The 24,205-nt window shown below is 49.1% G+C and overlaps 1 pseudogene; it reads left to right on the forward strand.

Moving 5' to 3' along the window:
* The window catches only part of LOC127042564 (uncharacterized), a 35,482-nt pseudogene extending 20,360 nt beyond the window's left edge, over positions 1-15,122 (forward strand).
* The last annotated feature ends 9,083 nt before the right edge of the window (positions 15,123-24,205 follow it).

Here is a 24,205-nt window from a genome sequence, read left to right on the forward strand (position 1 = left end):
CTGCTTACAATCATAAGATGAACTTAAATGGAGACTGTGAAAAGAACTGCTCTGATTTTAGTTATTCTTCTTCTCAGTTTCGAATTAAAAATGGCACTGGTATTCAGAAAGAGTATTGTGAAACTGACCGAGCAAGAGGCAAACCTATGAAAAATGACAAACAAGTGCAAGCAAAGTACTCCAATAATTTATCTAGTCCACCTACTAATAGCAAATGGGGCAAAGTGTTCCAGGACAATCATCTGGTTTCTAAAAGATATGAAAATTTTACAACTTCTTGTAAATCACCACCATCTAGTCACCCACTGCTATATTTTTTCAATCAACCATTTACTAAAGAAAATCGTTTTCTTGGAGGAACAAATAGAAACCCACAGGAAGCTCACATGCAAAATGGCCAGAATAGCTTCAATTTGGGGGGAAACTTGTAAGAACATTGAATATAAGAGCCGTATTAATCCTAAAGAATGCTCTTGTAAATCTTATGACTATCATTTACTTCTGAAAACTGCTCTACAAAATAGAAATGTTCATTCATCTTATGATAGCCATACTTCTTTCTCATTAATGTCTGATTTTAAGCAAAATGACCTATTTTGTGAGGAATCAAGTGCACCATACTCTGCCTTTCCAACTCCTTTTAAGTATAGGCCTCGACAAAATTGCCTTTCGCCTGCTGGTGAGCTTGTTATTCAACTGGATAAGTGTTATCTACAGAGCAGAACTCTGAAGGAGAAGAGGAAAAAGGTAATAATCTATCCCATGATAGACTTGTATGTAGGAGGTGATTATGAAGGAACAGCTAGGTAGAGTAGAAATTCCTGCAATTTACTGGTGAAAAGGAGCCAGTCTTGCTGCCTTTTTGCAATATGGTGACTTTCATTGTACTCTAAATATTTTGAGCCCCATTTACTACAATCTATTTTGAGTCTACACAATTGTAAGAAGATACCAGACAGCGTGAATGTCGTACAATTGTGCATGACACTGAGGTTCACCTTTTGTTTTTCAGCTGCACAGGAGTGAGGACAACTTGTTCAGCAGTAATTTTCTTGAACTAAATTACACCTGATGCCAGGGGTTACTTAACCAAGTTCCCTCTTTGGCCAAAGTGTCTTATGTTATCTGGTGGCATGGATCCTATTCTTTGGTTCATGTTGTTCAGTGCAAGCTCGGTAGCCAATAGTTACCACCATCCATGGATCGTGGAAGAGACCACTGATGTAAGCCTGGATGGTTGGTAAAGCAGGGCCTTTATTAGTCCAGTTCTTTTTGGATAGTGCTCAGTTTGGCATGAACAGAGGGAGGGCCAAGAGGATGGTTGTTCATATTCAGGGGTGGCTCTAGGCACCAGCAAAGCAAGCAGGTGCTCGGGGCGGCTCATTTGCAGGGACGGCAGGGATCCAGTCTGAGAGCTGAGAACCAGCAGGGGGCCCTGGGAGCTGTAGTTCCTTGGTTAGCTCCCTGCGTATAGCACCAGCCCTGCAGCAGGGAAAGAACTACATTTCCCAGCATTCCCTTGGCCGCTATCAACAGGAAAGGGAGGGGGGAGTGCGGTAACTGAGACCTCATGCTGCAGCTTGGTGTGAATGGAAAGCTGCACTGGGAAGGGCAGGGAGACCGCATCCCCATCCACTCCCTCCCAATTCCCACCCCCTGACTGCCCCTCCCGAAACCCCAAACCATCCAACCCCCCTGCTCCTTGTCCCCTGATTGCCCCCTTCTGGGACCCCTGCCCCTAACTGCCCCTCAGGACATCACCCCCTATCTGTCCCCTGACTGCCCTGGCTCCTATCCTCACCCCCACCCCCTGACAGACTCCTTGGACTCCTATGCCTATCCAACTGCTGCCTGTCCCCTGACTGCCCCCCCAATACCCTGACCCATCTAACCCCCATCTCCCTGCCCCTGATTACCCCTCAAACCTCCGCCCATCCACCCCCCCCGCTCCCTGTCCCCTGACTGTCCCGACCCCTCTCCAAACCCCCGCCCCATCCAACCCCCCCTGCTCGCCTTCTGGAACCCCCTACCCCTTCTCCAACCCCCAGGCCTCTTACCATGCTGCTGAGACTAGCGTGTCTGGCTCTGCACAGAGCTGGACATGCTGCTGCAGACATCTTGCTGCACTCCCCTCACGGAGCACACAGCCCTGCCCGCCCCCAGTGCTGCCGGCTGAGGCTGCAGGGGAGGAGCGAGGGGGCAGAGGAAGATCCAGCCGAGCTGCCCTGTCAGCCGCACCACACTCTGCACTGGGAGGAAAATCCCGGACCTTCTGAGAGTTTGATCGCTATTTAAAACCCCCAAAGCCAGACATGTCCGTGAAAATACGGACGTATGATAACCCTAGTCGTATGCTCAAGGAGTAGGCTTTGGCCCAGATATTCCCTTCAGAAGACATCACCAGACTGGATTAGGGATACTGGTGTGACCTCACCTTACAGTCCCCAAAGAAGGAATTGTGGGGACTGAATGGACAGTGCCCTCTCTATCTGAAGCCTGGCAAGGGAGGTACGTGGATCCCACTAGAATTTAAAATGAAAAGGGAGGGGAGGCTCTGGACCTGGGCAGCTTTAGATACAGTACCAGGCACGTAGGAGGATTTCCACTTCTGAGTCATGGAAGCAAAAATTGACTTTTCCTTTCCAGATGTAGCTAATATTCAGAAAGGGAATCTAGCACCTGCCTTCCAGATTTGAACACCTCAAAATTCAGGAGTGCACAAGCTCAGTTTGGGCAGCTGGTATTTCATTTCTCCCAAATCAAATATACTGATCCTCTGTAATTTGCTGTAGAAAAAGTAGGATAAAATTGAGCAAGAAATGCTTCCCAGTGGTTATTAGGACTGGAACTGCTATTTTCAACAGCCATTGACTTTAGTTTTGTTTGTTTAAGAGGAAGACAGTGATGTTGCATTGGCAAATTCCCCATAGAAAGAAAGAGTGGAACAAAAGAATAATAAAGGCACCTCAGCTTTTCCTCAATTATGGAGGACAGTCTTATAATATGCATCCAGATATCCTCCAATCACACAAGCTGAAAATTGTTCCACTTTACTGCAGCTCTGTAACCATATGGGAACCAATCCTGTCTGTGTTCTGTGCACATCCAAAATTCCTGCTGAATGACCCGTCCTGGGAGCGAGTTACCAGTGGCCAAGGGCTGGGACAGCAGGAGGGTGCAGATGGGGGTAGGGTGAGAGTGCCCAGGGTTGGGGTGGCAGGGAGTACAGGGGGAGACCCAGAGCTGGGGCGGCAGGGTGTTTGTATGTGGGTGGTGAGGGGGAGACCCCAGGGCTGGGGCAGCAGGGGGGTGCGGTAGAGAGCCCAGGGCTGGGGTGGGGGGCAGCCAAACATTTTTTTGCTTGGAGTGTCAGAAAACCTACATCCGGCCCTGTTTATATCTGACTTCAAATATAACAGAGATGTTTCTCTAAAACACAGTCTTTTGGCTTTGTCCCTTCTTTATTTGCCTAGGCCTATTGTCATGGGTGACTTTGATGTCCACGTGGATGACTTTTCAGGGCTGATATATTCTCAAAGCCAATATGTTAAACCTGGGATTCTCCTTGGGGGTTTCAAACACAAGCACTGCAGCAATTGAGGACATCTCATGTACTTGCTAGTAGTTCCTGGATTTGAGTCTCTGAGAGCCCTCAACACGGTGTTCAAAGTAGGCAGTTGGGAATTCACATCTCTAATTAGGTGTGACAAAGCTACAGTTTAATCTTCCAAGGATTGTGCAAGATCCCTCTATTTCCTTGGGTCTGTACCCAAGATTGATTGTTGGTTACAGATGTTGATTCTAGATTTATGCTTTAAAGTAGTACTTGGAATTTTTGGAAGTACCCTTATTTTTACAGCTAGTTGTTAGCAGTTTAAAGTTTAATAATGACTTCTTATTGTTTTAAATGCCCCTAGAGACTTAAACAGCAGACACATCTCATGCATCTACATAGTGAAAAAATAGAAAAGCTTAGGCTATCAGATAAAACTCTGTTCTAAATATTTTAAAGGTATGTGCTTTCTCTTCAGATTGAAGCTGATCTTGCAAAAGACTTTTCAAGAGCGTGAAGATCTCGCTCAGATAAGACTCCTGTTTTCTGACTTCCTGCTAACCCTTCAGGAGTGGATCGTTTGATTGGGTACCAGTTATCAGAACAGGCCAGAGTAAGCATACCTACAGCATGGAATGTTCTGCACGGATGAGTAACATCAGGTTATATGTTTGTGGGTTTATTATTTTGTGGAGGATTTGAAAAATTAACTCTTTTGGTGTTTGCAATATATTCAGTAGGTGCTCAACTTAATAAGAAAAATGGAAAGGCTTTGTGGTACTCCTGTCCATGAGAATATATTCAAAACTCTAGAACGTCATTTTGAAGCCATTCATGTTACCCAAGCGAGGCGGAAAGATGAGATTGATAATGCTGCTAATCCACAGAGACAAGGAGCATCTTGTTATAATAACGAAAAGGGTAAATACTTTTTTTTGCTTTGTAGTTCTACAATTCAATTTGTAACACATTTTAAATGTTGTCCTGGCAACAGGTAGACTTACTCCATTAAACAGAAACATTCTCTGTACGTGGGCTTTTGACTTTAAAAGAGAAAAATCCCTCACTTGTATCAGGTAATTTCTACATAGACTTTACTGTTTTGTGGTGTTGATTTTTAGACCCCTTCTTGTCATAAGATATTTTCTCAGATAAAAAAAGCCCTCTTTATTATATTAAATAATCAGACTTTGTTAAAGACCCTGGAAGAATTCCTACTTGTTTCAGTGCATGCTGTTAGTTAACAAGTAGAGGATATGAGAGTTATCTCTGTAAAAAGGTAGCCTGTGACTGGGAATTGATACCAAACAAAAATATCTGCCAAGTAAGGAATTCAGCATCCTTAAGCAGGTTATACTCATTTTAAAAAATTGAGCTTCTTCATTAATAGTGATTGAGAGTGGACTTTCATCCTTCTTAGCTTACACAGTAAAAATTCTCTTGGTCTTACACTGCTCGTTAATTGATGTTTTGTCTATCACAAAATCACTCCAGTAACTCCTCACTTAATGCTGTAAAGTTGTGTTCCTGAGAAATGCGAAATGATGTTAAGTGAATCCAATTTCCCCCTAAGAATTAATGTAAATGAGGGGATTAGGTTCCAGGGAATTTTTTTTCGCTAACAAAATGCTATATATATATATATATATATATATATATATATATATATATATATATATATATATATATATATATATATATATATATATATATATATAATACACACACACACACAGTATAAGTTTTAAACAAGCAATTTAATATTGGTACACAGTGATGATAACTGTGAAGCTTGGTTGAGGTGGATGAGTCAGAGTGTGGGATATTTCCCAGGGAATGCCTTACTGCTAAATTATGAACTAACAATTGGCTGAGATCTCAATGATTAACTCTCACGCTCTACAAGGCAGCAGGGAAGGAGGGAGGGCAGATAGAGGGGCAGATAGAGACAAAGACACACACTCTGTGTGTGTGTGTGTGTGTGTGTGTGTGTGTGTGTGTGTGTGTGTGTGTGTGAGAGAGAGAGAGAGAGAGAAAGAGATGTGCATTTCCCCTTTAAGTACACTGCCTTGTTAATTAGATCAGCTTGCAGAAACCAGCTACTGCCAGCAAGCTCCCTCCAACCTGAGCCCTGTTTTGTTTCCACCTTGCTCTATGGAAGATGGGGTAAGCGGGATGCAGGAGCAGGGGGGAGGGGAACACTCTGACATTAGCCCCCCTCTTCCTCCCGCCCTCCCCCTGTACAGCAAGCAGGAGTCTCTGGGAGCAGCTCCAAGGCAGAGGGCGGGAGCAGTTCCAAGGCAGAGGGCAGGAGCAGCACATGGCGTGCGGGGAGGGACAGCTGCTGCACAGGGAACTTAGGGGAGTGGGGAGCTGCTAGGGGGGCTGCTGATCCATGCTGGTTCCACCCACCTACCAGCTAGTGGCAACGGGCTGCTCTTCCTGCAAGCAGTGGACAAAGCAGGCGGCTGTCAAATGATGTTAGGAGGGAGCATTTCCCAATTTTAAACGAGCACATTCCCTAATTGATCAGCAGTGTAACAACAAAACAGCGTTAACCGGGATAACTTTAAGTGAGGAGTTCCTGTACAAATTTGGCATGATTGGCAGCTTCTGCTGAGGAATGGCAAGCAAGAATTTTTGATGACACTGGTGAATCAAAACCAGGTGTTGTTGAGATCACATCTATCCAATTTGGAGGCACCAAAAAAAAGGTTTTTTTGTTTTTTGTTTTTGCTTTGTTAAAAAAATAAAAAAGGGAGAAGGATAATGCTTAATGTAAGGTAGAACTCAAAGATCCTAAGATTAAGCATATTGTGGGCTAGTGCTATCCTGCTAGCAATGAAAAGAGCAGGCAGTACTCCCCAAATCTTGGGGTTGAAGAGTTGGAGTTCACCGCCAAGAACAGTAAGTAAATTCCACATAGAAAAGTCCAGACTCCAAAAGTGGAATCCACAGTCACAGTTGAAAAAATAAGACCGTCCTAATCCTGTGGACTTTTTCCTCTTAAAGATGTCAGATGAACTAGATAAGCTGTCATAACCCCCACCTTCACACACACATTTGAGCGAGTAGACAGATTCTTGTAGACTTCCACTGCAGTTGCCTTATTCCAAACAGGGACGGAAGAATTGACTCTTTAATGACAAATATCTCTGGCAGTTTTATCCATGCTAGCCCCAATCACATTTCCAGCCAGAGCCTGTGTGGATAGTTGTCATAAACAGATAGCTAAGGGTTAATGTCTCTTTCACCTGAAGCACCTGACCAGAGGACCAATCAGGAAACCGGATTTTTTTTCAACTTTGGGTGGAGGGAATTGTGTGTCTGAGTCTTTGTTTTTCTGGCTGCCTGCTTTCTCTGAGCTTTGGAGAAGTAGTTCTACTTTCTAATCTTCTGTTTCTAAGTGTAAGGACAAAGAGATCAGATAGTAAGTTCTATGGTTTCTTTTCTTTGGTATTTGCATGAATATAAGTGCTGGAGTGCTTTGATTTGTATTCTTTTTGAATAAGGCTGTTTATTCAATATTCTTTTAAGCAATTGACCCTGTGTTGTATCATCTAATACAGAGAGAACATTTGTATGTATTTTTCTTTCTTTTTATATAAAGCTTTCTTTTAAGACCTGTTGAAGTTTTTCTTTACTTCAGGGAAATTGAGTCTGTACTCACCAGGGAATTGGTGGGAGGAAGAAGTCAAGGGGAGATCTCTGTGTTGGATTGCTAGCCTGACTTTGCATTCCCTCTGGGGGAATAGGAAAGTACTTTTTGCTTCCAGGACTGGAAACAGAAAGGGGGAGTCACTCTGTGTAGTTTCACAGAGCTTATGTCTGTGTATCTCTCCAGGAGCATCTGGAGGGGGGAAGGGAAAAAGGATTATTTCCCTTTGTTGTGAGACTCAAGGGATTTGGGTCTTGGGGTCCCCAGGGAAGGTTTTTCAGAGGGACCAGAGTGCCCCAAAACACTCTAATTTTTTGGGTGGTGGCAGCAGGTACCAGGTCCAAGCTGGTAACTAAGCTTGGAGGTTTTCATGCTAACCCCCATATTTTGGACGCTAAGGTCCAAATCTGGGACTAAGGTTATGACATGGTGGCAGCGGTGGGATATAGACAGAATCCAGAAGCCAGTAGAAATATTATATTTTTCTTTTCTCTGCTAAGGGCTTTTTAGCAGAGAGAAACAGTTGGTTTTAAAAGGGAACCAGAAAGAATTTTTTTTTCTGCTCTCTCTGGCAGTTTGTGGCTTGCATGTTAAGCGAGACGCCATTAAGAAACTGTTGAGGGTCTTTTGTCATGCAATAGCCCTCCCATTAGGAGGCAAGTACCAGCACTTATAGGCATGCAAATAAAGTGGTTTTTCAGGTTTACTTAACATTGAAGATTAGCTAAAGGCACTGTTGCTAGGAAGACTTCAGGAGGCAACAGAGAACCTGCAGTTCAAAAGATAAACACCGGAGGGCACCCCAACACAAGAAAACAGGAACCATGACTTCTAAGGCAAAAATTGAGGCCGAAGAACAAATCAAAGAAGCTGAACACAGGCGACAGATGGAGATGAAAGAAAGAGAAGAACAAATCAAACAGGCAGCACACAAAAGAAAACTAGAAGAAGAAGAGTTCGCCCACCGAAGGAAACAAGAAGAAGAAGAGTTGGCCCACCGCCGAGAAATGGAAAAACAACAAAAAGAGAATGAAGAGAAGGAAAAACAGAGAAAACATGAACTGGAGTTGGCAAAAGCTGGGCTGCATGTGCCAGCCAACCCTAACAACCCGGCGCCCATTATTGCTCCACAGCACAGGAAATCTCCCACCTACAAGGCAGGTGATGACACCGAGGCCTTCTTGGAAAATTTTGAAAGAGCCTGTCTTGGGTACAACATCCCCGAAGACCAGTACATGGTAGAATTGAGGTCACAGCTCAGTGGCCCTTTAGCAGAGGTGGCAGCTGAAATGCCTAAGCTGCAAATGAATGACTATAAACTTTTTCAAACCAAGGCCAGATACCGAATGGGGATAACCCCAGATCATGCCCGTCGGCGCTTCAGAACCCAAAAGTGGAAACCCGAGGTGTCATTTCCCAAACACGCCTAATACATTGCAAAAAACTATGAGGCCTGGATAACAGGAAACAACATTCAAACCTTGGAAGAACTGAACCTCCTCATACAAATGGAGCAGTTCTTGGATGGTGTTCCTGAAGACATCACACGGTACATACAAGATGGAAATCCCAAAGATATCGTTGAGGCGGGGGAGATTGGAGCCAAATGGATGGAACTGGCAGAAAGCAAGAAAGCTACTGTCAAGGGGAACGATTACCCCAGGGGGCACACAGACCATAAACCCTACAACCGAGGACAGCCAAAGACCCCACATACCACCCAAGTAAAGCCACAGATACCCTACCCTTCAACCTCACCAGTCTCCAGTAACTCACCTCGGCCCAGTGACCCATCAGATGGAAGATGCTTTAAGTGTAATGAACTGGGACATATCAAGGCCAAGTGTCCCAAGAACACCATGCGAGTGCAATTCATTACACCACCATCACACCAAAGATCCCCAGGCCCGGATGCCTCTCAAATACCCTTGGAGCGAAGGGAAAATTTGAGAGTGGGCGGAAAGAAGGTTACTGCGTGGAGAGACACGGGGGCACAAGTGTCAGCTATCCACCAATCCTTCGTTGACCCCAAATTCATCAACCCAAAGGCCAAAGTTACAATTTACCCCTTCATGTCACAAGCTGTAGATTTGCCTACAGCTCAACTGCCTGTCCAGTACAAAGGCTGGTCAGGAATGTGGACTTTTGCAGTCTATGACAATTATCCTATCCCCATGCTACTGGGGGAAGACTTGGCCAACCAGGTGAGGCGGGCCAAGAGAGTGGGAATGGTTACACGTAGCCAAACCAGGCAAGCTTCCAGACCCATTCCTGTTCCTGAACCGTCCACAGAGGCCCCGTCTGTGTTACCAGAGACCCAGACAGAGGTAGTGGACCCGGATTCCATGCCAACCACTGAAACAGCCACAGCACCTCCAGTCCCAGGCCTGGAACTGGAACAGCAACCAGCACCAGCAAGGGCAACCACATCTTCAAACTCAACACCAGAGGGCGCCAGCGAGCCACAACTGGCAGAAGCAACAGACAGCCATACCCAAAAGGCTCAGCCAGAGCCTGAAATACCCTCAGGTGCACCAGCGGAGAGCGGTTCACCAGCAACGGAAACAACCCCATCACCTACATCGCTTCCAGAGGGACCAAGCCCAAGTCCACAGTCTGAGGAAGAACTGGTGACCCCAGCCTCAAGGGAACAGTTCCAGACTGAGCAGGAAGCAGATGACAGCCTTCAGAAAGCGTGGGCAGCGGCACGGAGCACCCCACCGCCTCTCAGCTCTTCTAATCGATCCCGGTTTGTTATAGACCAAGGACTTTTATACAAGGAAATTCTTTCTGGTGGACACCGGGAAGAATGGCAGCCGCAAAAACAGTTGGTGGTTCCAACTAAGTACCGGGGGAAGCTCTTAAGCTTAGCCCATGATCATCCCAGTGGCCATGCTGGGGTGAACAGAACCAAGGACCGGTTGGGGAAGTCCTTCCACTGGGAGGGGATGGGCAAGGATGTTGCCAAGTATGTCCGGTCTTGTGAGGTATGCCAAAGAGTGGGAAAGCCTCAAGACCAGGTCAAGGCCCCTCTCCAGCCACTCCCCATAATTGAGGTCCCATTTCAGCGAGTAGCTGTGGATATTCTGGGCCCTTTCCCAAAAAAGACGCCCAGAGGAAAGCAGTACGTACTGACTTTAGTGGACTTTGCTACCCGATGGCCAGAAGCAGTAGCTCTAGGCAACACCAGGGCTAACACTGTGTGCCTGGCCTTAACAGACATCTTTGCCAGGGTAGGTTGGCCCTGCGACATCCTTACAGATTCAGGGTCTAATTTCCTGGCAGGGACCATGGAAAAACTGTGGGAAACTCATGGGGTAAATCACTTGGTTGCCACCCCATACCACCATCAAACCAATGGCCTGGTGGAAAGGTTCAATGGAACTTTGGGGGCCATGATACGAAAATTCATCAACGAATTCTCCAATAATTGGGACCTAGTGTTGCAGCAGTTGCTGTTTGCCTACAGGGCTGTACCACATCCCAGTTTAGGGTTTTCACCATTTGAACTTGTGTATGGTCACGAGGTTAAGGGGCCATTACAGTTGGTGAAGCAGCAATGGGAGGGGTTTACGCCTTCTCCAGGAACTAACATTCTGGACTTTGTAAGCAACCTACAAAGCACCCTCCGACACTCTTTAGCCCTTGCTAGAGAGAACCTAAAGGATGCTCAAGAAGAGCAAAAGGCCTGGTATGACAGACATGCCAGAGAACGTTCCTTCACGGTAGGAGACCAGGTTATGGTCTTGAAGGTGCAACAGGCCCATAAGATGGAAGCATCATGGGAAGGGCCCTTCACGGTCCAAGAGCGCCTGGGAGCTGTAAACTACCTCATAGCATTTCCCAATTCCTCACTAAAGCCTAAAGTGTACCATGTTAATTCTCTCAAGCCTTTCTATTCCAGAGATTTACAGGTTTGTCAGTTTACAGTCCAGGGAGATGATGCTGAGTGGCCTGACGGTGTCTACTACGACGGGAAAAAAGACGGTGGCGTGGAAGAGGTGAACCTCTCAACCACCCTGGAACGACTGCAGCAGCAACAAATCAAGGAGCTGTGCACTAGCTTCGCCCCATTGTTCTCAGCCACCCCAGGACGGACTGAACGGGCATACCACTCCATTGATACAGGTAATGCTCACCCAATCAGAACCCCACCCTACCGAGTGTCTCCTCATGCCCAAGCTGCTATAGAACGGGAGATCCAGAACATGCTACAGATGGGTATAATCCGCCCATCTACCAGTGCATGGGCATCTCCAGTGGTTCTGGTACCCAAACCAGATGGGGAAATACGCTTTTGCGTGGACTACCGTAAGCTAAATGCTGTAACTCGTCCGGACAACTATCCAATGACACGTACCGATGAGCTATTGGAGAAGTTGGGACGTGCCCAGTTCATCTCTACAATAGACTTAACCAAGGGGTACTGGCAAGTACCGCTAGATGAACCTGCCAAGGAGAGGTCAGCATTCGTCACCCATGCGGGGGTGTATGAATTCAATGTCCTTCCTTTCGGCCTTCGAAATGCACCCGCCACCTTCCAGAGGCTGGTAGATGGTCTACTAGCTGGACTGGGAGAATTTGCAGTTGCCTACCTCGATGATGTGGCCATTTTTTCAGACTCCTGGCCCGAACACCTACTACACCTGGAAAAGGTCTTTGAGCGCATCAGGCAGGCAGGACTAACTGTTAAGGCCAAAAAGTGTCAAATAGGCCAAAACAGAGTGACTTACCTGGGGCACCAGGTGGGTCGAGGAACCATAAACCCCCTACAGGCCAAGGTGGATGCTGTCCAAAAGTGGCCTGTCCCAAAGTCAAAGAAGCAGGTCCAATCCTTCTTAGGCTTGGCCGGATACTACAGGCGATTTGTACCACACTACAGCCAAATCGCTGCCCCATTGACTGACCTGACCAAAAAGACCCAGCCAAATGCCGTTAAGTGGACTGATGAGTGTCAAAAGGCCTTTACCCAGCTTAAGGCGATGCTCATGTCTGACCCTGTGCTCAGGGCCCCGGACTTTGACAAGCCATTCCTAGTAACCACAGATGCATCTGAGCGTGGTATAGGAGCAGTGTTCATGCAGGAAGCAACAGATCACAACTTCCATCCTGTCGTGTTTCTCAGCAAGAAACTGTCTGAGAGGGAAAGTCACTGGTCAGTCAGTGAAAAGGAATGCTATGTCATTGTGTACGCCCTGGAAAAGCTACGCCCATATGTTTGGGGACGGCGGTTCCAACTACAAACTGACCATGCTGCACTAAAGTGGCTTCATACTGCCAAGGGGAACAACAAGAAACTTCTTCGTTGGAGTTTAGCTCTCCAAGATTTTGATTTTGAAATTCAACACATCACAGGAGCTTCGAACAAAGTAGCTGATGCACTCTCCCGTGAGAGTTTCCCAGAATTCAGTAGTTAAAAAGTGTTCTTAAAATGTAGAAGTCTGTTAGTTATATACTTAGTAGTATATGTAAAGGTGCATGTGTTGTAGTAATCTGTTTATTTTAAAGTTCTAGAAGGAAATCGCCGCCAGTGAGCTTCCCCACTGTCTGCAATTTGGGGGGCGTGTCATAAACAGATAGCTAAGGGTTAATGTCTCTTTCACCTGAAGCACCTGACCAGAGGACCAATCAGGAAACCGGATTTTTTTTCAACTTTGGGTGGAGGGAATTGTGTGTCTGAGTCTTTGTTTTTCTGGCTGCCTGCTTTCTCTGAGCTTTGGAGAAGTAGTTCTACTTTCTAATCTTCTGTTTCTAAGTGTAAGGACAAAGAGATCAGATAGTAAGTTCTATGGGTTCTTTTCTTTGGTATTTGCATGAATATAAGTGCTGGAGTGCTTTGATTTGTATTCTTTTTGAATAAGGCTGTTTATTCAATATTCTTTTAAGCAATTGACCCTGTGTTGTATCATCTAATACAGAGAGAACATTTGTATGTATTTTTCTTTCTTTTTATATAAAGCTTTCTTTTAAGACCTGTTGAAGTTTTTCTTTACTTCAGGGAAATTGAGTCTGTACTCACCAGGGAATTGGTGGGAGGAAGAAGTCAAGGGGAGATCTGTGTGTTGGATTGCTAGCCTGACTTTGCATTCCCTCTGGGGGAATAGGAAAGTACTTTTTGCTTCCAGGACTGGAAACAGAAAGGGGGAGTCACTCTGTGTAGTTTCACAGAGCTTATGTCTGTGCATCTCTCCAGGAGCATCTGGAGGGGGGAAGGGAAAAAGGATTATTTCCCTTTGTTGTGAGACTCAAGGGATTTGGGTCTTGGGGTCCCCAGGGAAGGTTTTTCAGAGGGACCAGAGTGCCCCAAAACACTCTAATTTTTTGGGTGGTGGCAGCAGGTACCAGGTCCAAGCTGGTAACTAAGCTTGGAGGTTTTCATGCTAACCCCCATATTTTGGACGCTAAGGTCCAAATCTGGGACTAAGGTTATGACAATAGTGCACTAGTTAAAAGGCAGCTTTGGCTTCATCCGTGGATTATATTTTCAAGCGAGAAATGGTGATTGTGATCTGTGTAACCCAGAGGAGAATGGCAGAGAATTTCAAGTAGAACAAAGTCTGTCTTCCTTCACACATGTTCTCCAGAAAGATCATACATACTTTAAATCTTGCATCTCCTTCCAACAAGTCCAGATGCAATAGGAAAGACCGTTCATCCCATACAGGCAAACTGAAGATTAGATCTTGCAGGAGACAAGGCAGGAGTTAGTCTTTCAAGGTATTTTCTCCTTTGTGACTTTTTGATTTGTTATGATTATCCACAAGGAATGACTATCTTACACAGAGCAGTATATCATGGTTGACCATATTTAATGTTGCAGAGAGAGCCAGGATAAAGGAGGAAGGCTGCCCTCCAACCATCTATGTCAAGAGAACATCCATCTGTGCCAATAATACAGTGTTTGCTCCATGTTCTTGGCTGAATCCAGATTTCATAGAGTCCAATATCTTGGTTTCAGACCAATGAGACTGAAAGTGGTCTATTGCTAGCTTGCTGGGAACCCTAAAAATTTCATAGTGGATACTAGCCTAGTCCAATGCATCCAGGGTGTAATTCAGTCTGTTCTGTGATTGAAGGCCGAAAGGTGAACATACACACTGAGTGAGGCATTGGCTCTCTCCGTCCAGTGAAGCTCCCATTACGTTTTTTAAACCAAGCAGGAAGGGTAGGTATAGGACTTGCAGGTTTTGGATTAAATCTCCTCTAGGGTGTGCAATAATTCCTGTGTTGTGAAGGGGCTGAACTCAATGAATGACAAATAAGCTTATGCTCAAATAAATTTGTTAGGTGCCACAAGTCCTCCTGTTCTTTTTGTGGATACAGACTAACACGGCTGCTACTCTGAAACATGTGATTGTCACACCATCTTGAAGGAAAGGAAATTGTTAGTACAAAGTTCTCTTTTTTCTTTGATTTGTACATCAGCGCCATTTGTTACCAAGAACCCGTGTTCTGGAATCTGAATTTATCTCATAACTTAGGTGCATTGGAAAGCCTAGAATATAACTAAAGAAATATTGGAAATATGGTTCTTTAATACCAGGGTGCCATCTTTCCTGTGGGATTACATTACTATAATACATAGTGCTGGCTGAATTCAAGAGATTTTTGTCTAATTGATAGATGTCATGGTTGTATATTACTTCTGTTGTGATGTGGTTGCATATTCTTGTCTTTTTAGATGTTCTTGCTCTGGCAGCTGCCATTAAAGGGTTAGCTATTTCCACACGCAAGGCTCGTACTGCTTTATGGCATGCCCTGCAGATGACTACCAAAAACTTCCTTAAGCACGGCAGTGAAACAGAAGGAGGGTTGAAAGGAAACAGCACACAAGAAAAAAATAGTGCAGATCCTGAAGACCAGGGAAGCAAAAAAGAAAAACATGAGAAACCCATGCAGACTTCTGAATAACTGCAGGAAAGAAAAAAAGAAAGAAAGTGAATTGACTTGTGCTATGGAGAACTTTTTTACTAGGTCATCAGAAAAAATAAGAATAACCAGCGGATCAGTGCTGCAATTTTATTATTGTGATTCTGATGTTGACAAATATTTATTGTAATAATGTTATTGCAGTTTTAATATTGCTAGTATTACAGAGTCTTCTGTGTAAGAGAAAGATTTTATTAATCAGGGGAACTGGGCAATAGATGACCATTTTCTCAATCACTTAGCCAAAGCTACGTATCAGCTGTGACTCAAGCCATGAGCTGAAAAACCAGTGAATGGCTAGGCTCATTTTGATTTTTTTCTTCATTTTCAGAAACATTCCATATTTATTTTAATGTTTTGATTAAACGTTCATTTAAAATTCTGTTTTAATAAGATACAGTTGTATCTTTTGCCAAATCTTCCTAGTAATCAGATTTAACGATTTACTCAGGAACTATGTATATTATATATAAATATATACACAGTATATAGGGGATTTTTGAGGAGTAGGGATGTTTGCAAGATATTTACACAAAGCTAACTATACTAGATTACCAAAACCCTTTAACTGATTTGTTTTAGCATGAGAAAATTTCATATATTTAATTGCTATTACTAGTCTTGATTCTGTTGCTTAGACAATCAGAATGGTTACGTATCAGTGTGACTGTAGAGTGAGAATTAGAAAAGGATGGACAATTCATACTTTGATCTTATCACTATACTTATGAATATTTTAATGCTTTATCAATCATGTCTTAATGTTAGATTGTCTTTCACAATGTACTAATTACCAAGTATGTTCTTAGGTGTTAGTATATTGATTGATTTTGGAGAGCAGTTCTTGTTTTAAAAAAAAAGAATTATGTTGAGGACAGGAAAAAAAACATTTAAAGACTTAAAATGAAGATTCTTCTGTTTCATAATGTTATGATGTTGAATTTGACACTTTCTTGATAAATATATAATTCTCTTTCCGTATACATGTGCTTGCGAAATCTTCCAAACAATCTGTAATTTTGGACCTGTGAATGTTTCTAGAACATCTATAGTCTTATATTTCTATTAGTACCAATACAGTATCAATGGTAGTACCATTGTTAATGGTAATGAGGTGATGAGTCCACCGTTTTGTAGAATGGAAAATCACTAATGCCTCATTTTTGATCTGCTGATTAAACAAAGGAATTATTAGAAGGCAGAATCTTGTGAAATTATGCTCCACTTTTTCTAAAGAAAATTTAATCATTAATGTATGGTTTCAATGGACATTTTAAAGTCTTAGTCTAAAACTAAAAATTGGTACCAAAGAGAATTATTTTATTGCTGCCTGAGTGCATTTTGTGTGTGTGTGTGCATGCAATCTGTTTGCACTAATATCTGAAGGTCAAATGTGTTTTTGTGAAACTATAGTCGGTGGTTTGAAAATGTTTCAGAGTTCACAGTATTTGAGTTGTTGATAGAATTCTAAGTTTTTGAGTTATGATTCTATGTTAACAGGAAATAGAATTTGAAACTCTTGATTTGCATTTCTGTTTACAAGATAATTGGAGTCTTGCAGGATTGTTTTGTAGTGTTGGATGTATTGGGCATTGTGGCGGGGTGACCACCCGCTCTGGCCCTGGAGGGCTTGGAAAAGCCCTGCAGAGGGCTGGGGCTGGGCAAGGTAAAACGCCAGCTGACTGGGGGAAGGGGCTGCAGCTGGGACCACCCCCCAAACTAAGCAACTGGGCCTTATAAGGAGGCCAGGGCAGCCAGCGGGAGCAGCCTCGCTCTGACTGGAGAAGGAGACAGGCCTGGCTGCTGGGGAACTCACCCAGAGGACCTAGAGGGAGGCTGGGCTGGGGAATGGCCTTAGGAGCTGGGAAGCCCTAGGCCAGTAACTCCTCAGGCTGCAGGGCCTAGTTTTAGGCCCACCTAGGTATTGGGCTTGCCGAGGGGCAGCCAGAGGGTGGGTGAAGGCAGCCAGTCCAGACCCCTTGTTGCCTGTGATTGGCTGGTACACTGCAGTCTGCCCCAGGGCACGGAGGCTAAACAGAGACTGGCAGTAGCCATGACTGCCAGGTGACGGTAGTAGGGAAAATGCAGAGCACTGCAATCTTACAACACTCAGAGATCATTTCCCACTGTGGGTTGGGGTGTCCAGGAGGACCCAAGGGAAGGGATTAGGGGGAGAGGAGGGTGGGGTTACCAAGGCGCACTATGGGAATGGGGGATTTAGAGACCCCGACAGGACGAGTGGGTGTGGGTTGCAGGGCCCCACGGTGGCTGAAAAGGGGAACCCAGCAGGTTAGGGGGTAGCAGAGATTGGAGATGAGGAACCTCGCACCCTGGGGATGGACTGGGGCAGTGGGGTGCTGGGAAAGGGGGGCACAGCAATGGAGAAATGGGCTGGAGGTAATTGGGAGCGGGAGGAGGTCAGGGGCAGGGCGCTAAGGATGGGGGAGGGGTGCTGAGGATGGGGTGGGAGGAGGAGGAGGTCGGGGGCGGGGGGCTGAGGATGGGGGGGAAGGAAGAGATCAGGGGAGGGGAGCTGAGGGGGAGGTTGAGAGCAGGGCACTGAGGCCAGGGGTGGAAGGAGGTGGGGGCAGGGCACTGAGGGTGTAGGGGAGGAGGAGGAGGTGGGGACAGGGCGGTGATGATGGGGTGGGAGTAGGATGAGGTCAGGGGCGGAGAGCTGAGGGTGTGGGGGAGGAGGAGGAGGTCGGAGGTGGGGCACTGAGGGTGTTGGGGAAGTGGGGGCGGGGCACTGAGGAGAGGTGGGAGTAGGAGGAGGTCGGGGTGGGGCACTGAGGGTGTGGGGAGGAGGTGGTGGGAGGTGGGGGGCGGGGCCCTGAGGGTGTGGGGGGGAGGAGGAGGAAGTGAGGGCAGGGCACTGAGGACGTGGTGGGAGGAGGAGGAGGAGGAGGTCGTGAGCGGGGCACTGAGGGTGTGGTGGGAGGAGGAGTTTGGGTGTATGGCACTGAGGATGTGGGAGGAGGAAGAGGTCGTCGGCGGGGCACGGAGGGTATAGGGGGAGGGGGAGGAGGAGGAGGAGATGGGGACGGGGCACTGAGGATGTTGTGGAAGGAGGTGGGGGCGGGGCACTGAGGGTGTGGGGCAGGAGGAGGAGGTGAGGACGGGGGAGGAAGGAGGTCGGGGACGGGGCCCTGAGGGTGTGGGAGGAGGAAATCGGGGCGCAGCGCTGAGGATCGGGGAGGAGGAGGAGGTCGGGGCTCAGCGCTGAGGATTGGGGAGGAGGAGGAGGTCGGGGACGGGGCCCTGAGGGTGTGGGGAGGAGGAAGTCGGGGCGCAGCGCTGAGGATCGGGGAGGAGGAGGAGGTCGGGGCTCAGCGCTGAGGATTGGGGAGGAGGAGGAGGTCGGGGTGGGACAATGAGGGTGTGGGGAGGAGGAAATCGGGGCGCAGCGCTGAGGATCGGGGAGGAGGAGGAGGTCGGGGCTCAGCGCTGAGGATTGGGGAGGAGGAGGAGGTCGGGGACGGGGTACTGAGGGTGTGGGGAGTAGGAAGTCGGGGCGCAGGCTGAGGATCTGGGAGGAGGAGGAGGTCGGGGTGGGGCAATGAGAGTGTGGGGAGGAGGAAGTCGGGGCGCAGCGCTGAGGATCGAGGAGGAGGAGGAGGAGGTCGGGGTGGGGCAATGAGTGTGGGGAGGAGGAAGTCGGGGCGCAGAGCTGAGGATGGAGCTGGGGGCGGGGCAGTGGAGCAGCAGTGCCACCCGCTGGCCAGTCAGGGTAAGGCACAGAGTGTATCCGCCTGGAGAGGCAGTGACACCTGGTGGCTAGTCAGGGTAATACACAAAGGGTGTTTCCCAGAGAGAGGTGACAAGCTGTAGCCAGCAGGGGCAGCACCAGCCTCTTCCCCAGGGGTGGGGTGGAGTAGACTAAGACTGTGGCAGCTGCGCCCCCCCTGTCGCCATGAGTCCTGCCACTCTCTGTGGCCCAGCCCCTGCAGCGCCTCAGTGAAGGGTAAGCCCCGCCCCTCCCCTCTGAGGCCCCGCCCCCTGCCCAGGCCAGAAGCCGGAGCCGGGAAGGAGGGTGCTGCGCTGGCTGGTACCATGGGGCGGGCAGCCGCAGCACTGCCCCGTCTCGTCATCGTGCTGCCTGAGGCTGTGACTGCTCCTCAGTGTCCAGCTGCTGCCCTTCGACTGCTCGCAGCCCGTAAGAGCTGCCTGGGCGGGGGGCTGGGCCGTGCCCCAGTGCCAGCAGAGTCCCCGGGCAACAGCAGCCACGGGCACAAAGGGCTCCCCCAAGCTTGCCAGGCCCCAGTTAGATGCGGGGGGGGGTCTCTGCGGGGGGAGGGGATGAGCGGGGGTTCCGAGGGGTGCTGGCTGCGGGGTTTCTGCGAGGGGGAGGAGCACTGGTTGGGGGGGTCTAAGAGGCACTGGCTGGGGGGGTCTCTGCAGGGGGAGAGGATGAGCGGTGTGGGAGAGCCCCCAGATGGGGGGGACCTCTGCATGGAGAGGGGTGCTGGCTGGGGGGGCGTGTCTGAGGGGCGCTGGCTGGGGGGGGTCTCTGCAGAGGAGGAGATGGGCGGTGGGGGTGGGGACCCAGCTGGGGGGGTCTCTGCAGGGGGAGGGGATGAGTGGGGGGGACTGACACGCGCTGGATGGGAGTCTCTCGGGGGGGGGGTTGAGCCATGGGGTCTGGGATGGGTAGACCCATTAACCCCCCCCTCCCGTGCCCAGCCCGGGCCCTGTTCCCTCTGGAGCTGCCCTGGGGCTGCCCCGGGTTCCCCATCCACTGCTGAGCTGCAGCCTCCAGGTACCGGAGCAAGCCCTGGGGGCTGGGCTGTGACTCTGCCCCAGCATCCAGGGGTGGGGGCCCCCGGCATCTCACAGCACCAGGATATGCTCCCTGGGGCTGAGCCACGGGGTGCTCGGAGCAGCTGCCCCAGCCGGAGCCCAGCACCCCTGGGCCTGGCCAGGCTCTGCTCTGGGGCCCCGAGAGGGGACTGGCCCCACTGGGGTCCCGGCGTGTGGCTGGGCGGGAGCTGTCGGGGGGGGGCAGTGAGACTGGGCGGTGGAGTCCCGGGGGGGGAGACCTGGGCAAACGTGGATGGAAGAGCTGGTGACCCCCCCCAAGGAGCGGCGAGAGAAGCGGGGGGGTGCTGAGATCCCCTCAGATTTACTGCTGCCCCCTCCCATGGGGACCCCATCCAGAGTGATCCCCCCTTTCCTCTCAAATGCCTGAGAAGGAGTCTGTTCTCCTCCCCGATTGTGCCCCATTTCCCTCCACTTCACCAATGGCCAGTTCAAATGTCAGGTTTGGGGTGTCCCTCCTCCCCGCCCCCACTTTTCCCTGCAGTGATTTGTCCTTGTTTAGGAGGGAAATCGTTCCCCTGGTGATTTGTGAACTGGGCAGAGGCTGGGGGAGCCCTGAGACAGGGACACGCTGAGCTGGGCTCTGGGGGGGGCTCTCTCTGCTGGCAACTGGGCATGGAAAGGGTGGGGCAAGCGTCCCCCATGGAAACTGGGCAGCCCCAGGTTTCCCAGCGCCAGCTACTTCCCCGCCCCCCCTGCTCCCTCCCCACCACCTGCTAGTCACATTCCCAGACCCCACTGCCAGCCCCTCCCCACTGCCAGTGACCTGACTCCAGCCCCCTCCTTTCCCCTGAGAAAGCCACATCACCCTAGCTCCCTGTCCGCCAGTGCATGTGCGGCGAGGAGAATCCACCCCATTCTGTTGGTGTTTGAATAGCGCTGTATAATCCCCCCAAATTTCCCCTCTTTTCCCTTGAACTGTTGAATGGTGATAGAAAATCTCCCCCGTCGTTGGTGCTTCTCTCTTGTATTGGCAAATATTTAGTTTGTGCCCCATTTTCTCCTCAGTTCTGAAATTCTGATATCAAATTCTTGAAAGGCTTCCTGCCTTTCTCTCCAAGTGTGTGACTGAGATCAGGACTCTTATCTTCCTGAGCGTGGCCCAGGCCTTGCCTGAGATCAGGTCCCCCAGTGTGCCGGGCACTGCACAAACCCTGACCGAGTTTGGGGCACTCGTTGTGCCAGGGACTGCACAGACCCCTACAAAGAGTAGGGACCTTGTTGTGGCGGGTGCTGCAGTGACCCTGACTGAGCCTGGGCCGCTGTTGTGCCAGGATGTGCATCAACATGAATGGAAACCAGGCGCTGCAGGCACAGCAAAAAAATCGGGGACCTTGTTGTTCCTGGAGCTGCAGAGACGCAGTGTGAGACCGGGGCCCCGTTCCGCCAGGTGCCGCGGAGACCCTGAGTGAGATCTGGGCCCTGTTACGCCGGGGGCCGCATAGACCCCGATCGAGATTGAGACCCTGTTCCGCCAGGTGCCACGGAGACCCTGAGTGAGATCTGGGCCTTTATTGTGCCAGGTCAGACTGAGACCTAGACTGAGCTCATGGCTCCCTTGTGCGGGGCAGCGCACGACTGCAGCCCAGATTGCTGCCTCCATTGTACTGGGCACCTCAGAAACTCCGACTAAGATCTGTGTCCCCATTGGCCCTGGCACAGATCACGCCCTACCACTGTACTGGGCACTGCACAGACCCTGACAGAGATCCTGGCCCCACATTTTGCCAGATGCTGTAGGGATCCCAAACAGAATCAGGGATCCTGTAATGCCGGGAGTTGCAGAGCCCCCAACTGAGACCAGGCCTCTGTTGTGCAGGGCTCTGCCCAGACTCTGACCAAGATCAGGGTCCCCATTGTGACAGGTGCTGCACAGACACCCCGGGTATGTCTGCACTGCCATTAAACCCCCCCAGCTGGCCCACGGCAGCTGCCTCAGGCTCCCAGGGCTCAGGCGAAGGGGCTGTTTAATTGCAGTGTAGATGTCTGGGCTCAGGCTGGAGCCAGGCTGTAGGACCCTGCGAGGTGGGAGGGTGGCAGACCTTGGGCTGCAGCCCCAGCTGGAACATCAACACCACAATTAAACAGTCCCACAGCCTGAGCCGTGTGAGCCCAAGTCACCGGGCACAGGCCAGCTGCCGGTGTCTGATTGCAGTGTCAACATGCCCACAGGGACAGAGAGGCGTTGCCACAAAAAGCTCAGAGGCTAAATAGGCCAGTGGTGGGAGGCGAATCTGCATTTTACAGATGAGGAAGCTGAAGCTCCGAGAACTGAAGTAATTTGCTCAAGTTTGCATGGAGAATTTGGGGTAAAACTGGGAACTGAATCCAGATTGTTTGAATTCTTGCCTCTCACCTTAACCCCAAGCCCAGCATGTGTGTCTGCAGCGTTGTTTTGATCTGTGTTTGCCTTGCATTGGCTTCCAAGGGAGGCTGTGGCATTTTCTTCCCTGGAGGTTTCTAAGCCCAGGGTAGAGATACACCAGTCTGGGAATGTCTAGGGATACTTGGTTCTGCCTCAGTACAGGAAGCTGGAATAGACACCCTCTCAAGATCCCTTCCAGGCCTACACTGAAATCATTCTCTTTCCTGCTCTTGTGTTCTGTGCTGAGCTATTTTCCATGGTGCCGTTTGGAACTGGGATCGCCCCATGCTGCGCTGCAGAGTTTTATGGTGCACTGTTTTACCTCAGTTTGTTTGGTGTCTGTTGTGTTGGTTTGAGTTGTGCTCTTTTGCATTGTGTACTTTTGTCCTAGGGTGTGTTAGTTTGCATTGTGTTGCTTTCTTCTCCTTTGTATGGTGTCATTTTATGCTGTGGAGTGTTGTTTTTTGGTTTCTGTTGTTGTTTTTCTGAATTGCCTGACATTATGTTGTGGTGGGGCTTTTTTCTGTATGTTGTGTTTTTATATATATTGTGACAGGGTCAGGCCAGATGGCTACAGGAGGGTGATAGAAGGCAGATATATTAGCCCCAGGTGAAGTAGGTCCCCTTTCCCTGAGTGACGTAACAGGGAAAGTTCCAGAAAAATCAGGAGCTTTCTGGAAACAATTAAGGCAGACAGGCTGTGACGTTATTGATATAGTCTGGGACCATATAGAACATGGTTAGAACCAAGGTCCTGTAGTGGCACCAAACCTTATGTAAAGGGGGTCATATAAGGTGTCTAAGACCAGGTTATGGGTTGCTGGTTATGATTCTGCTGTCTATATTGTGACAAAGTTCCTCCTCTACTCTGGTGGGTCTTGCACTTATTTGCAGATTTGCTCACCTCGGTGATCTTCCCCACAGTCTGGGTCAACTCCTCCTGTGTCTGATCAGGAGTTGGGAGGTTTGGGGGGAACCCGGGCCCACCCTCTACTCCGGGTTCCAGCCCAGGGCCCTGTGGATTGCCGCTGTCTATAGTGCCTCCTGTAACAGCTGCATGACAGCTACAACTCCCTGGGCCACTTCCCCATGGCCTCCTCCAAACACCTTCTTTATCCTCACCACAGGACCTTCCTCCTGGTGTCTAGTAATGCTTGTACTCCTCAATCCTCCAGCAGTACACTCTCTCACTCTCAGCTCCTTGCCTTCTTGCTCCCAGCTCCTCACACATGCTCCTTCTCCTCTGGCTCCTCACTGCCTGACTGGAGTGAGCTCCTTTTTAAACCCAGGTGCCCTGATCAGCCTGCCTTGATTGGCTGCAGGTGATCTAATCAGCCTGTCTGCCTTGATCTCTCAGTCACTGAGTCTTGACCAGCTTTCTGTAGACGCCTCACAGGACCATCCTCCAAGCAATGTGCTTGGTGTGATGCGTTTGTCAGGTCTCAGGTGAGAGCTGCTGGCAAAGACTAAGTGACCCTTTGCCAAGGGATCTCTGTGTCACTGTCTGACTCCCGTAGGCCAGGGAGAGGACAACTTTCTGCCAGTGGCCTTTAGGACAGGTGCTGAGTTCACTCCAGTGCCCTTGTCCCCTCTCCATTTCCCTTCTTGGTGTGCTGTCTGGGACACTGCCCCGCTTCCTGCTCACCAGGCCACCCCGTATCTACTCCATGTGCCAGGCTGCTGGCAGCCCACAGTGAGAGGCCATCCAGCCCATCAAACTGGTGCCCAACTGTTGGGCCTCAGGCCTTCTGGGGTGCACCTCTGTGAGTCCAATTGCCCCTGACCCAGGGGTGCTACAGGGCATATCCCTCTAGTGTGTCAGGCTCAACCCCCTGGCTGAGGCCTCAGGGCACTTTCTTCCTCTCTCAGGACACTAGGTGAA

Source organism: Gopherus flavomarginatus, unplaced genomic scaffold (genome assembly GCF_025201925.1).
Source record: "Gopherus flavomarginatus isolate rGopFla2 unplaced genomic scaffold, rGopFla2.mat.asm mat_scaffold_60_arrow_ctg1, whole genome shotgun sequence".
In the NCBI taxonomy this organism is placed as follows: domain Eukaryota; kingdom Metazoa; phylum Chordata; order Testudines; family Testudinidae; genus Gopherus; species Gopherus flavomarginatus.